Source organism: Lissotriton helveticus, chromosome 1_2, assembly GCF_964261635.1.
Source record: "Lissotriton helveticus chromosome 1_2, aLisHel1.1, whole genome shotgun sequence".
Lineage (NCBI taxonomy): Eukaryota > Metazoa > Chordata > Amphibia > Caudata > Salamandridae > Lissotriton > Lissotriton helveticus.
In genome coordinates, this window is record NC_136058.1 from 111,812,877 (window position 1) to 111,825,622 (window position 12,746).

The 12,746-nt window shown below is 44.1% G+C and overlaps 1 protein-coding gene across 1 annotated transcript in view; it reads left to right on the top strand.

Annotated features, from left to right (window-relative positions):
* The window catches only part of LOC144798715 (FRAS1-related extracellular matrix protein 1-like), a 1,110,445-nt gene that overhangs the window by 969,751 nt on the left and 127,948 nt on the right, over positions 1–12,746 (top strand). The gene's annotated exons all lie outside the window — the stretch shown is intronic.

Below are 12,746 nucleotides of genomic sequence, written 5' to 3' on the forward strand. Positions count from 1 at the left end.
AGGATACCTAGTCAACCAGCAAAAGACTGAAATAATGAAGTTGAACATCCACAGCTTTAGCCCCTGGTGAAACAGGAGATCAGATACTTGGGGATCCAGGTGGGACAGAATCTCAGCGATTTGGCCCAGATAAATTTTGCAAAGGTAAAAATCAGAAATTATGAATTTACTGAAGACCTGGAACAGTCTCCCTCTTTCTTTTCTAGGAATATCAAACTTACTGAACATTTTCATACTACCTTAGTTTACTTTTATATTCGATACCATCCCCCTGGACTTTAATGTGGGTTCTTTAAAAAAATGTGCAAGGAATATTAAGTAGTTTTATCTGGGCAGACAAAGGGGTAAGGATTGCTTGGAAGAAGTTACGTCAGAGAAAGATTTATGGGAATTGTGAGTGCTGATCTCTTAATATATTGTATCGCCTTTCAGACCTTTAGATCTCTTCTCTTGGAAAATGCTCTATCTCCCCCACTTTTCAAAGCCTTAACAACGGATGAGATAGAAATTACGAACTTTTGTTTATGTAAATTTGGCTATCCTAAATATTACAAAAAGATGAGACTAAAGATCTTGAAGGCCGTACTGGACACCAACGAAGTTGTCGAAGCTGGGAAGACCTGAGGTGAAGTAATGCCCTAAGTGTGGTGAAGAAAGGGCTGGTGATATCCACATGTTTTGGTGGTCCCTTCTGATAGAGTCCCTCTTGGTGGATGTGGGTAAGATGGTTAAAGAGATTATAAACAAAGATATTAAGGTAAGCCATATCGATGGTAATATTTGGGGTGGAAGAGGGAAGGATTAAACTATCAAAGAAACCAAGATCTGTATTGTTTATGTTGATGTTGCTGGCAAGGAGGGAGATTTGTATAAAATGGGTACAACCTATTCCCCCAACAAAAATAGAGTGGGGACACAAACGGTACCTGTACCCACAGCGCCGCAGCACCACCAGCAAAGGGCCGGGCCTTGCTCCGCCTGTTTCCCGGCCGGGCTTGGCTCCGCCGGGGCCCCTCCCACCACCAGTGACGCCCTCACCAGTGCCAGGAGGCGCATAAAGGCAGCGCCAGGACCAAGACTCGTTGGGGGACACAAACGGTACCTGTAATTTCACGGCCGGGCTTAGCTCCGCCGCAGCGCTGCAGCACCACCGGCAAAGGGCCGGGCCTTGCTCCGCCTGTTTCCCGGCCGGGCTTGGCTCCGCCGGGGCCCCTCCCACCACCAGTGACGCCCTCACCAGCGCCAGGAGGCGCATAAAGGCAGCGCCAGGACCAAGACTCGTTGGGGGACACAAACGGTACCTGTAATTTCACGGCCGGGCTTAGCTCCGCCGCAGCACCACCAGCAAAGGGCCGGGCCTTGCTCCGCCTGTTTCCCGGCCGGGCTTGGCTCCGCCGGGGCCCCTCCCACCACCAGTGATGCCCTCACCAGCGCCAGGAGGCGCATAAAGGCAGCACCAGGACCAAGACTCGTTGGGGGACACAAACGGTACCTGTAATTTCACGGCCGGGCTTAGCTCCGTCGCAGCGCCGCAGCACCACCAGCAAAGGGCCGGGCCTTGCTCCGCCTGATTCCCGGCCGGGCTTGGCTCCGCCGGGGCCCCTCCCACCACCAGTGACACCCTCACCAGCGCCAGGAGGCACCTAAAGGCAACGCCAGTCCCTCGTCCCGCGGGACGCGCGCGGGCATGCTCCGGGAGAAGCCCGGGACAAGGGCGGGGCCGTCTGCGGCCGTCAGAGGCCAGAAGAGGCCGGGCTGGGCCACGGACTTTGGGCCATTTTTCCGGGACATTGAGAACCGTGAGTGTTAATTGTTGACTGTGGTTCATAGGCTGTTACCTGAGTTGATCTGTCATGGCTAAACTGCGCTCCTCTAAAACGCCATCATTAGCTGGGCCGATAGATAACTATATGGTTAAGGTGGTGAGCAAAATTAAATCAGCACGCGGCATGTCTCTAGGTCGTTTTAGCCCGCCTGTTTCACCTAGCTAGCCAGCCTTCCCAGAGTTCTGTGACCTAGCTCCAGGGGGTACTCCAAGCACTCAATTATCAGAGGACATAGATGTATCTGTCATCTCAGCACCCTCTATGGCGATACTAGGCAATTCCACGGATGTATACCCAATTGGATGTATGACGTTATAACGCATACTATTACTCCGCAGACCATTACAACGCGACTTTTACTCCGCATACCGTTACGACGCATAGCGCCTTGGGGCGCTGGATAGTGGTAAGTATAATTTACTATTCTAACTCCAGTCCCCGTGGACCCTAGGGAAGGTGTTGGATAGTAAATTATACTTATTCCCTATCCTAGAGCGCCCCCCAGCGCAATGCGTTGTAATGGTATGCGGAGTCAAAGTCGCGTTGTAATGGTAGTGCGGAGTAAAAGATCCGTTGTAACGGGTGTATACCCAATTCCACGCCTTCTGTAACGCATCCTTTATCATTATCATCCCCGGATCCCTCTTCGATACCGCCACAGGCACGAAGGAAAGTGAGAACCTGTAGAGGGTTACAAAGTAAACGAGGGAAGTATACGAGGGTTAAGAAGGCAGCTATTACAGTGGATGAAGGTGCGGGAGATCTTCCTGACAATCCAAAAGAGCTGGATATGACTAAGCTAGATAGTGCTCAATTTGAATTCTTGATTAATATGTTTGTATCGAAAATTGAGACCATGTTCAGACCTCTGGCAGATAGAGTCGATCAGGTCGCAAAAGAGGCATCTAGATTGGGCACTCTTCTAGCTTCCCATTTGGCCACTACAGAAATTTCCCAAAAAACGAATGACAGCACTAAAGAAGCTAAGGGCCTGGCTGCTTCCAGTAAAGGGGTTGGAGACAAAATGGACCAGGTCTCAAAGGAGGTTTCCAGGTTGGGTGCTCTTTTATCTACACATTTGTCGTCAACCAAAGTAGCAGGGAACACTAACATGGGCACTGGGGTAAATGAGGGGGCTACTAGTTCCCGAAGCGGGGGCAACAGGGAAATACACACAATGCCAGCGTAACATCGGCACAGCCCAGGAGTAATCAAATTACTCCTCCTCCCTCTTTCGGGGTTAACTCGCACCCCATTGTTGCAGGGAACAATCTAGGGTTGAGGGAAGGCAAACAAAGACCCCTTGTTAATCTACCACCTGATTGTGCTCCATATATAGTAGTGCTAACCAACGTTCCGGGGGTAGACTCATGATTAAATGACGCTAGGGGGGAAACGATGGAGTCCCTGAACTATAAAGTAGTAGCATGGCTGAGTAAACACTGTGGTTTCCCTATTGCTTTTTGTAATGACATTATATCAACACGCAGAGTGGGCTGGATAGGCAGTTCTAGAAAAACGACGAAAGGGGACTGCATCATCGTAAACTTCAGGCACCCACAACATGTAGCCACTGTTCTGCTGAGGGCGGCTTCTTTACCAATTACAGATGATTTTATATGTGCCCGCCCCCTTGGGTTTTTCTATAATCACCTTAGTAACATCCCAAAACCCCATGCTGTCCAACAAAATGTAATAACTTCTCTGTCCATGCAGGGCACTGGGTATTGTCCTCACCCTGGTTATCAAAACTCCTTGTCCTCGGATTCTTACTGCTATAGTCTGTGTAGGCCGAATTTTAAAGCGGAACAACTCCTCCCATTGAGTAATCGGTTTGCGCCTTTGGCATCGTTGGAGGAGAATGATTGACTGGCAAACAACTCAAGGATTAAAACACAGTCTTGCAGAATCATGACCTGGAATATTGCTGGGATCAGGGGTAAAGGTGATAATGAAATATGGATTGATTTTTTGAAAACCTTTGATATCTTGGCATTTCAGGAGACTTGGGACATACTGAATAGCTTCTCCCTAGATGGATACAGTCATTTCTTTATACCGGCCACAAGTAGTGCGGCAGGCAGAGCAAAAGGAGGATTATTGAGTTTGTTCAAATTGGACCTAAAAGGAGTGTTAACACAGCTTGAATCAGGTTGTCAAAATTGTTTAATTGTTGAATTGAATTCCCCCGATTCATCAAATATATTGTTTATTAATTTTTATAATTCTAATGCAAATGAAAGTACCAGAGAAATCTGGACTATCTTGATAAATTTTTGTCAGCTTACAGAACTAAAGTAAATTATTTTGAGATAATTCTCTTAGGTGACTTTAACATTCACCCCTGTAACCACCCTTGTGCCAACTCCGTAGAAGAGGGTCCACCTTGTTCTACAGTTACGCACTTTGAACATTCAAAAAGCGGGGAGGCACTTGAGGATTTTTTGGCGGTGTGGAATCTGTATGAATCTGGGTGTGGTGAGGGTGAAGACAAGGTCCCTACTTTTAAAGGACTTGGTGATGGCACAATTATTGATTTTATTTTTATGTCTTGCTATATACTGGGTAAAGTGTTAAGGTATAAAACAGTGGTCTCAGTCTTTAGTGACCATAACCCAGTTTTAGTAGAGGTAATGTCCAGAGATTTTTTAACTATGAAATCGGTGTTACACAAGGGAGGCCGAAATGTGATTACTAAAGACCAAGGTCGGAGGTTGAGGTGGTCGAATATTAATCCTGAAATTACTACGCAGGAGGTTTTGACTAGGGTGGAGGATGACATAGCTATCTCTTTAGATACAGGGGCACTAAGTACCCAAGTAGTCGTGGCATTTGATAACATCTGCAAACAGATTAACAAAAGTTTAACTGGGGCAAAGGGGCCCATCAAACATCACGCAAATAAATGGCTTGATCATTCGTGCTCAAGGGCTCACGCCGATCTACTTAGGGCATTGAAGACCAGCCCAAAAGATCGTGCCCAGATAGCCAGGTTAAGAGTATGTTGTAAAAATACTGTGCAAAATAGGAAGAATGAACTCAAAGAAAAAGCATGGTTAAAACTACTTGAACCAGAAACATTAAAAAATAGTAGTTTGTTCTGGGAAGTAGTCAACCAGCCACTTTTCTCAAATGAGGAGAATCGCCCCCTTGAGTCCAATATTCCTGATGATGCATGGATTAAACATTTTGGGAATATATACTCTAACGATGCCCATCAGGTTCTATTAAACGATCCCACCCATAGAAAGGAGGGTTCTTTTGTTACCTTTGATGTGCAAGAAGTGGAAAGGGCGATAGATCAGACCTTGACAAATAAGGCACCTGGTCCCGATGGGGTTCCTGCTGATATTTTTAAATACGCCCCAAAATTTTGGTCAAAGATCCTATGCAAGGTTTTTAACTCACTAAATCATAACAACATCCCAGCATCTTGGAAAGAATCCATCATCGTCCCAGTATTTAAGAGGGGTAGCAGGGCAGACCCAGCCTGCTACCGACCAATTTCCTTAATAGACTCGTCCGTTAAAATCCTGGGGCGGGTCATTCTGTGTAAAATACAGGAGTGGCTGGACGAGAAAGGGATATTATCTAACGTGCAATATGGATTCAGATCCAAAAGAGGCACTTTGGATCAGTGCCTTAATTTACAACTGCTGGTGGATAAATATACGAGGGCCATGGATGGGTCACTATACCTGGGGTTTATGGACCTGTCCTCGGCCTTCGACCTCGTGAATCGTACAAAACTTTGGAAGATCTTGATTGATTTAGGTCTTGATTCTGCACTGGTAAACTTTTTAGCGAACTTACACTCTGGCCTTCTGGCCTCTGTCAGGGTGAATGCAGAGGGGCGTTGTTCTAGCCATTTTAAATCAGAAAGAGGGGTCAGGCAGGGCTGTATTATGGCCCCCTTCTGTTTACAGTTTACATAAACGCCCTTGAACCCGCGCTTAGGGCGTCTTCGCTTGACATCCCGCATATAGGGGAACTCGGTATACCGGTTCTCCTGTATGCAGACGACGCCGTCCTTTTAGCGCGGACTGGGGTCGGGCTTCAACGTTTGTTGGATGCCTTTGGCCTCTTTATGACTTCTCTGGACCTCAAAATAAATGTAAAGAAATCCCAAACCATGATTATGAGTAGGGCCTCTAGAAAGAAACACTTGAAAACGTTTTTCTGTTGTGAGGAGGAACTGAGTAGAGTATCAACATTCCCGTACTTGGGGATTACCTTTGAGGAGAAGGGGAATTGGGGTCCGCAATTTAAAAACAGAAATGCGGCCTTCGCTAGAACCTCCGTGGCAATCAGGGGCTTTAGCAGAAAACTGGGGGCTGGGCCGATAAAGGCTTTGTTGAATATCTATACAGCAAAATGCCTGACGGTAGCCACCTATGGTTGCTCATTATGGGGGTTTAGTGCCATAGAGTCCTTACAAGTTACTGAAAATAAATGTATGCGATCAATCTTATCATTGCCACAGTCAACCCCATCTTACTCGGTGCATTCTGAGCTAGGGGCTGGTTTCATTACGGACATGATAAGAGTGGCCCCCTTAATATCCTGGCTGAAGACTTGGTTGAATGACGAACTCTCTATGAATCACGTCATTCTCAAAGATTGCCTCTCATTAGATAATGTTAACAAAATTAAGTGGCTATCTTACGTTAATCATTGGTTTAATAAATTACGGAGACCAGAGCTCTTTTTTTCACCAGACAAAATAACCCGTAAGGACATATCATTAACAAAGGGGGCTATGTTACAGATACTGTCCTTAAACAGAGAGGAAATTGAGCTTAGAAAACCCACTGTGTGGGCCAACCTCATTGTTGCTAACCCCCCAGGACCTGAACTTTACCTTATTTTAGTTAATTGTTCTTACCACAGGTTTCTTTTAACACGTTTTCGCTTAAATATGATCCATTTGTACTTAGGTCACTTTTCTGAATGGTGCAGTCCTGAACAGGCACCACCGTGTTCCTGTGACAACTTTTCGACCCAGGACACAATGCATTTTTTGCTGTTTTGTGGCCATTACACGGCAGTAAGGACTAAGTTTCTTGTTCTCATCCTTAAGGAGGCAGGGTTTCTTCAAGTTAAGCCCGCTCTCTTATATTTACAATTATTAAACAGCCCTAGAGTTATTTTCCATGTCGTAAGTTACCTGGTGGGTGCTGTTAGGATTAGGAACAAGAGGAATGACAAACTGTAAATGATTGTATTTTTGGACTTTTTGTATTGTATATACTGGTTTTATAGAGTCATGAAAAATGGTAGCTAAATTTATTGTAAATATCACTCTTTTAACAATTCTATGAAATTTGTGGATATTTTTTAAACATATGAAGTGTATTGTTTTTATAGTGCACCTTATTGTATAGTACGCATTACCTGTCTTTTTATGATATTGAATTATCGAAATAAAGTATTTTCACTGACTGACTGACTGAGTGGGTATCGTCAATTTGGAAAGTAAACTCCATGGAGCATAAGAGTTCCCTGGAGAGAAAAAAGCTAAGTTTTGGGAGATATGGGAGAAATGGGAAGAAAAGTAAGAACACAGAAGGGAGAGTAAATTAATCAAATGAGAAATCGGTCCTATTATTAAAATATCAATAGCTAAATCTCTGAATGGAGACACCCACCCTTAAAGATTAGCAGCGTGGCTCTAGGGCTGGTTCAGAGTGTAACATGGAGGATGATTTGGACCCTCCCCATCTCACAGGAAGAGTTCTTGGAGTTGCCTGCTTAATCTGCCTAACCAAGTCTTTATACGCCTATTGATGTTATAAGAGGATTAAAAAAAAAGGTCTTGCATTGGTCCCCCAACGAACTGCACAAATCCAGTCAGCCTTGTGATGAGTTGTGATCATCCCCAGGGTGACAGCCTACACATCGTGTGCTTCCTATCTTATGCTCTTGGATCAAGTTATTATCATTATGAATACCTCCAATGCATTGAACCTGTGGCTGACGCTGGAGCTTGTTCTCCTCCACAACACTCCTGGACATCCCTGATGTTACTCGGCACGCCAAACTCTGGACTGACATGGCACTCTCCATGGCCATGGTGGATATTTTGAGATGATGGAACAATGTGCAAAAACTGTATTTCCTGAGAACCTTCCTGAAGTGAGGACAGTGATGGGTACTTTGTTTCCAACTGTCTTTTCCTGTGCCCTGGTCCTACACGCAGGTCAGATTGTTGTTTGCTTATTATTCCACATTGCATTACCTCCACGTTAAACATTAATAAGGTTTATGTGGATTCTGCATATGACCCTATATGTCTGGTTGCTGGCACCACGTTTCAATTTCTCTTGCATGTCTCTCTGAGACTTTCTGACTCACTGTGGTGGCGGGCGGGTACGTTTTGGAGGGCAGGGGGCAGACGGGACACACTCACGCACACATACACATAACACTTAAAGCAGTGTATTCACACACACACACACATGCACATAAACACATTCATTCACAATACTCTTCACCACACATTCATATATACAAGCACACACAAACACATTCATTCATAACACTCTTCAGCAAACATTCAAACATACAGGCACACAAACACATTTATTCACAACACTCTTCACCAAACATTCATAAATACACGCATGCACCAAACAGTTTAAAACTAAAGCAAACACTTACCTGCAGCCAACTCTGCCTCGGAGCTTCCATAAGGCTTGGGACTGTTGTCTTCCCTCATTAGCTGACTCAAGGTCAGCCAATGAGGGAAGGTAGCAGTCCCAACGTCATCACAGAGTGGGATGGGGTCAGTGAGACTGCTGACCCCAACCCACTCTGTGATGAAGTGTCACTTATTGACACTCGACCCTGAGCGCTTCAGGGCTTAAAACTGAAGCGCCCAGGTGCGAGGCAGTCAGTGACACTACCCCTCATTACTGAGGGGAGGGCCTCAGGGACATTTTCTAAGCTGAGGACGTCACACACAAAGGAGCTGTGACTTCCTCAGCCCAGCAAAGTTCAGCTCAGGCAGCCAGGAACCTGCGCTAAATGCGCATGTCTGCCTCCTGGCTGCTTGAACTGAAAGTGAACAGTGTCTGTCAGGCTGACCTTTGTGCAGCCTGACAGACACTGTTCATGAGGGAGAGGGGGGAAGGTGGAGAGGCGTGGCCCCTCAGCGCCCAATGGACTGGCCGCTCCTGCAGTGATTTATCGGTTGTATCTCTTTTAACCCTCTAAGTATTTTGTACATTGCAGTACATTTTCGTAATATTGTGTTTTTTGCAGTCTTTCACCTGTGTAACATGTTCGTTTTGAAAATTCAATAAAGAAATCTTTACAAAAGAGTAGATCAGGTCAAATAAATGGAAAAAGTCAAGGTAACACGTGGTCGAAATATTGGTCATGTCGAAGAAATACTAATCAAATTTGTGTGAGACAAATGACTGTACACCGTCATGAACTAGATGGTAAGTATTAGCATTTTGCCTATGTAGTGAAGAGGTCCACAGGTGAAGTAGTTATATATATATATATATTTATTATAAGTTAATGTATGATAACAGGTGAGAGCCAGGGAAGCGATGTCTACATTCAACCGCTCTCCGTGTACTCTCCGTGTTCCACATGGAACCACCAACACTAACGCTCTATGTTCCAATCACGAGCTATTTAAAGAGAAACATACAACATAACACATTCCACCCCCTCTATACAATGAAAGAAATGAAATACCAAGAAGAAGGAATGGTAAACTAAAAAAAAACAAGATAATACATTGTAAAATCCTAACATATTACATAGAAAAATCTTTAAGCCAACCAGGCAAAACTCTAGTTCTTTTATCAGGTAAAACATCAACTTTGTTTTGAGTACCACTCGAATCCAAACGTGTAGTGGCATTAACATTAGTCTGAACATTCGAACTGCCACCCTCACCCACTCCCCTCTCAAAACACAAAGGTGGGCCGGATTTCCTGGCCTCAAAAGAAGTAGAAGCAGACTCATTACCCAGTTGAGATTGAAGGTGACTATTCTCAAAATGATCTTCTATCCAATCAAACTATTTACATCAGGATTGGAAAACGGTTCTATACAATCCTGATCCGGATTCATTGCAATATTCTTAAGATTCCACACCCTTCCATCATCCAATCTTACAGAATTCCTCAAGACTTCAGCAACCTTACACGGTGGTTCAAAACGACTCTCGCCTTTAGGCACTTTAAAGGGTTTCTTAACTCTCACCCAATCCCTAACCTTGACTGAAACTTCTTTAGTGTTATGATGGCAGTCATAAAACTCCTTGCTCTTGTCGTGACTAGACAGTAATTTATCCTTGACCTCTACTGGAGACCAACAAGCTATTTTCCCTTCAGAAAGCCATCCAGGGTTAAATTTACACCTTGCTCTTCTGCCTCTCATCATAGTGAACGGGGACATGCCAGTGTTGTTTTGCACAGTAACTCTATACGACCAAACTGCCTTCTGAACTTGCACTTTCCAATCAAGTCTACTTTGCACAGAGGCTTGGATGACGCCCTTGATCACTCTGTTGAACCTTTCAACAGTGCCATTACCACTAGGGTTATACAGTGCAGTAGTCTTATGTTTAATGCCACATTTGTCAAAATACTCCTTAGCCTGCTTGGACGTAAATTGGACACCATTGTCAGAAAGAATGCAAACAGGCAAACCCTCAACAATGAACAATTTATCTAAAAATTTGAGTACCGCCTGGGTATCAATTTTCTCTACAAATTTGACTACTGGCCACTTGGAGAAAAGATCAATGGCAACTAAACCATATTCTTTAGACTCACCAATGGGTCCAATAATATCTACAGCAATAGTGTCCCAAGGATAATCAGGAATTAAACCATCACTCATTTTAGGCTTAAATGTCCTAAGGGTTTTGTCAGCGGACATACAAACCACACATTTCTTTACAAACTCCTCTATCTCACTGTCCACACCCGGCCACCAAAACATCCCTTTAACAACAGATTTAGTTCTCATAATACCAAAATGTCCCTCATGACAAAGCTGCAAAATTTTCTTCCTCAATGACACAGGTGGAACGACTCTATCACCCCTAAAGAGTATATCATTTTCAGATGACAATTCCGTGCGGATTTGCCAAAAAACATCCAATCCAGGAACATCTCTCTTCTTGGGCCAGCCTTTGCAAATGTATTCTAGAACACTTTTCAAAATAACATCTTTTTCTTGTTCCGCTAACCACTCAGTCTTACTAATGGCAGGCTCGCCACAATCCTGCACTAATGCCACACAATATTCACTCCAAGGATCATCCTCACATACTTCAAGAGGAGGTGGGAGTCTAGATAAGCAATCAGCAACACAGTTATCCCTCCCAGGTAAGTAAACCATCTTATAAATATACTCTTTCATCCGCATAGATAGTCTTGCTAGTCTTGCTGACGCACCTGAAATGCCTTCACATGACAATATGCGGATCAATGGTTTGTGATCTGTGCGAATGGTCACAGGTTTGCCCCATACAAATGCTCGAAAATGCTCCAATGCCCATGCACACGCAAGGGCCTCTCTCTCAATGATAGGATACCTACTCTCAGCAGGAGAAAGAGCCCTAGACGCAAACAGGATTATCTTTTCTTTACCCTCCCCATCCTGTTGTGACAACACTGCACCCAAACCTTTGTCACTTGCGTCAGTTGTTAATAAGCAGTCAACATTTGGGTCAAAACTGGCAAGTGCATTAACATTTTGTAATTCACGCTTGATCAATTTAAATTCCTTTTCACACAATTCACCCCATATGAACTTAGTGTTTTTTTTTAAGAGCGTGCGCATATTGTAAACTTTAGCAGCAAAATTCTTTATAAACTTGGCGCAATACTCGGCCATGCCAAGAAACGCTCTCAACTCAACCTTCGACACTGGTGCAGGAAATTTGACAATATTTTCCACTAACATGGTTTTCGGTTCTACTCCTTCCTCACTTATAACGTGTCCCAAATATGAAACACTCCTTTGGCTGAACTTGCATTTGGACAACTCCACTGTCAGGCCAGCTGACTGTAAGGTTTCCAAAACTTGTTTTAATTTAAAATCATGGTCCTCCTTGTCTTTTGCTGCAACAAGTATATCATCTTGAAAAAAAGAGATATTTTCCATGTCACCAAAAAGCTTGTGCATCAACCGCTGAAAAACCGCAGCGGCCGATGCCAAACCAAAAGGCATACGCCTGAATTGGTAGCAACCAAATGGTGTAATGAACGCCGTGAGGTTCTTAGAGTCAGGATCTAACATCACCTGGTGGTAAGCGGCAGAGAGATCAACTGTCGAGAACCATGTAGCACCATTAAGGGAAAATACCATCTCGTTAATTCTAGGAAGCGGAAATTTGTCCACAACTATATTATTATTCAAATGGCGCAAATCTATGCACAAACGGATTTTTCCATTGGGTTTCCTGGCTACCACGATTGGAGAAATCCATTCAGACGCCTCAATTTCCTCTATAATACCTTTAGCCAGTAATCCCTGAATCTCCTTCTTAACCTCCTTCCTTATCAGTATCGGTATGGGTCTTACCTTGTGGACCTTAGGTTGTGCATCAGCCTTTAAAATAATTTTATGTTCAAATCCCTTCAGGACACCCAGTTCCTTTGTAAACACTTTAGGAAAACTTTCAGCTAATGTCTCCCCCATCCTGCTACAATCATCCAAAATCAGTACTTTTTCCTTAGAATTTGGATCTAAAATGATGTGCAATTTTTTCTGATCAAACCATCCTAACACCGATGGTCCAACATTTGCAACATATAATTTCGCTCTAGTCGACCTACCTTTAAACAAGAAAGTGAGCCACCTATAGCCTATCATCCCAATTCTGTTACCTGTGAAGCTGATTGGGCTAACATCTGATGAGTACAAACTCCAATCCCATCCTCGTCG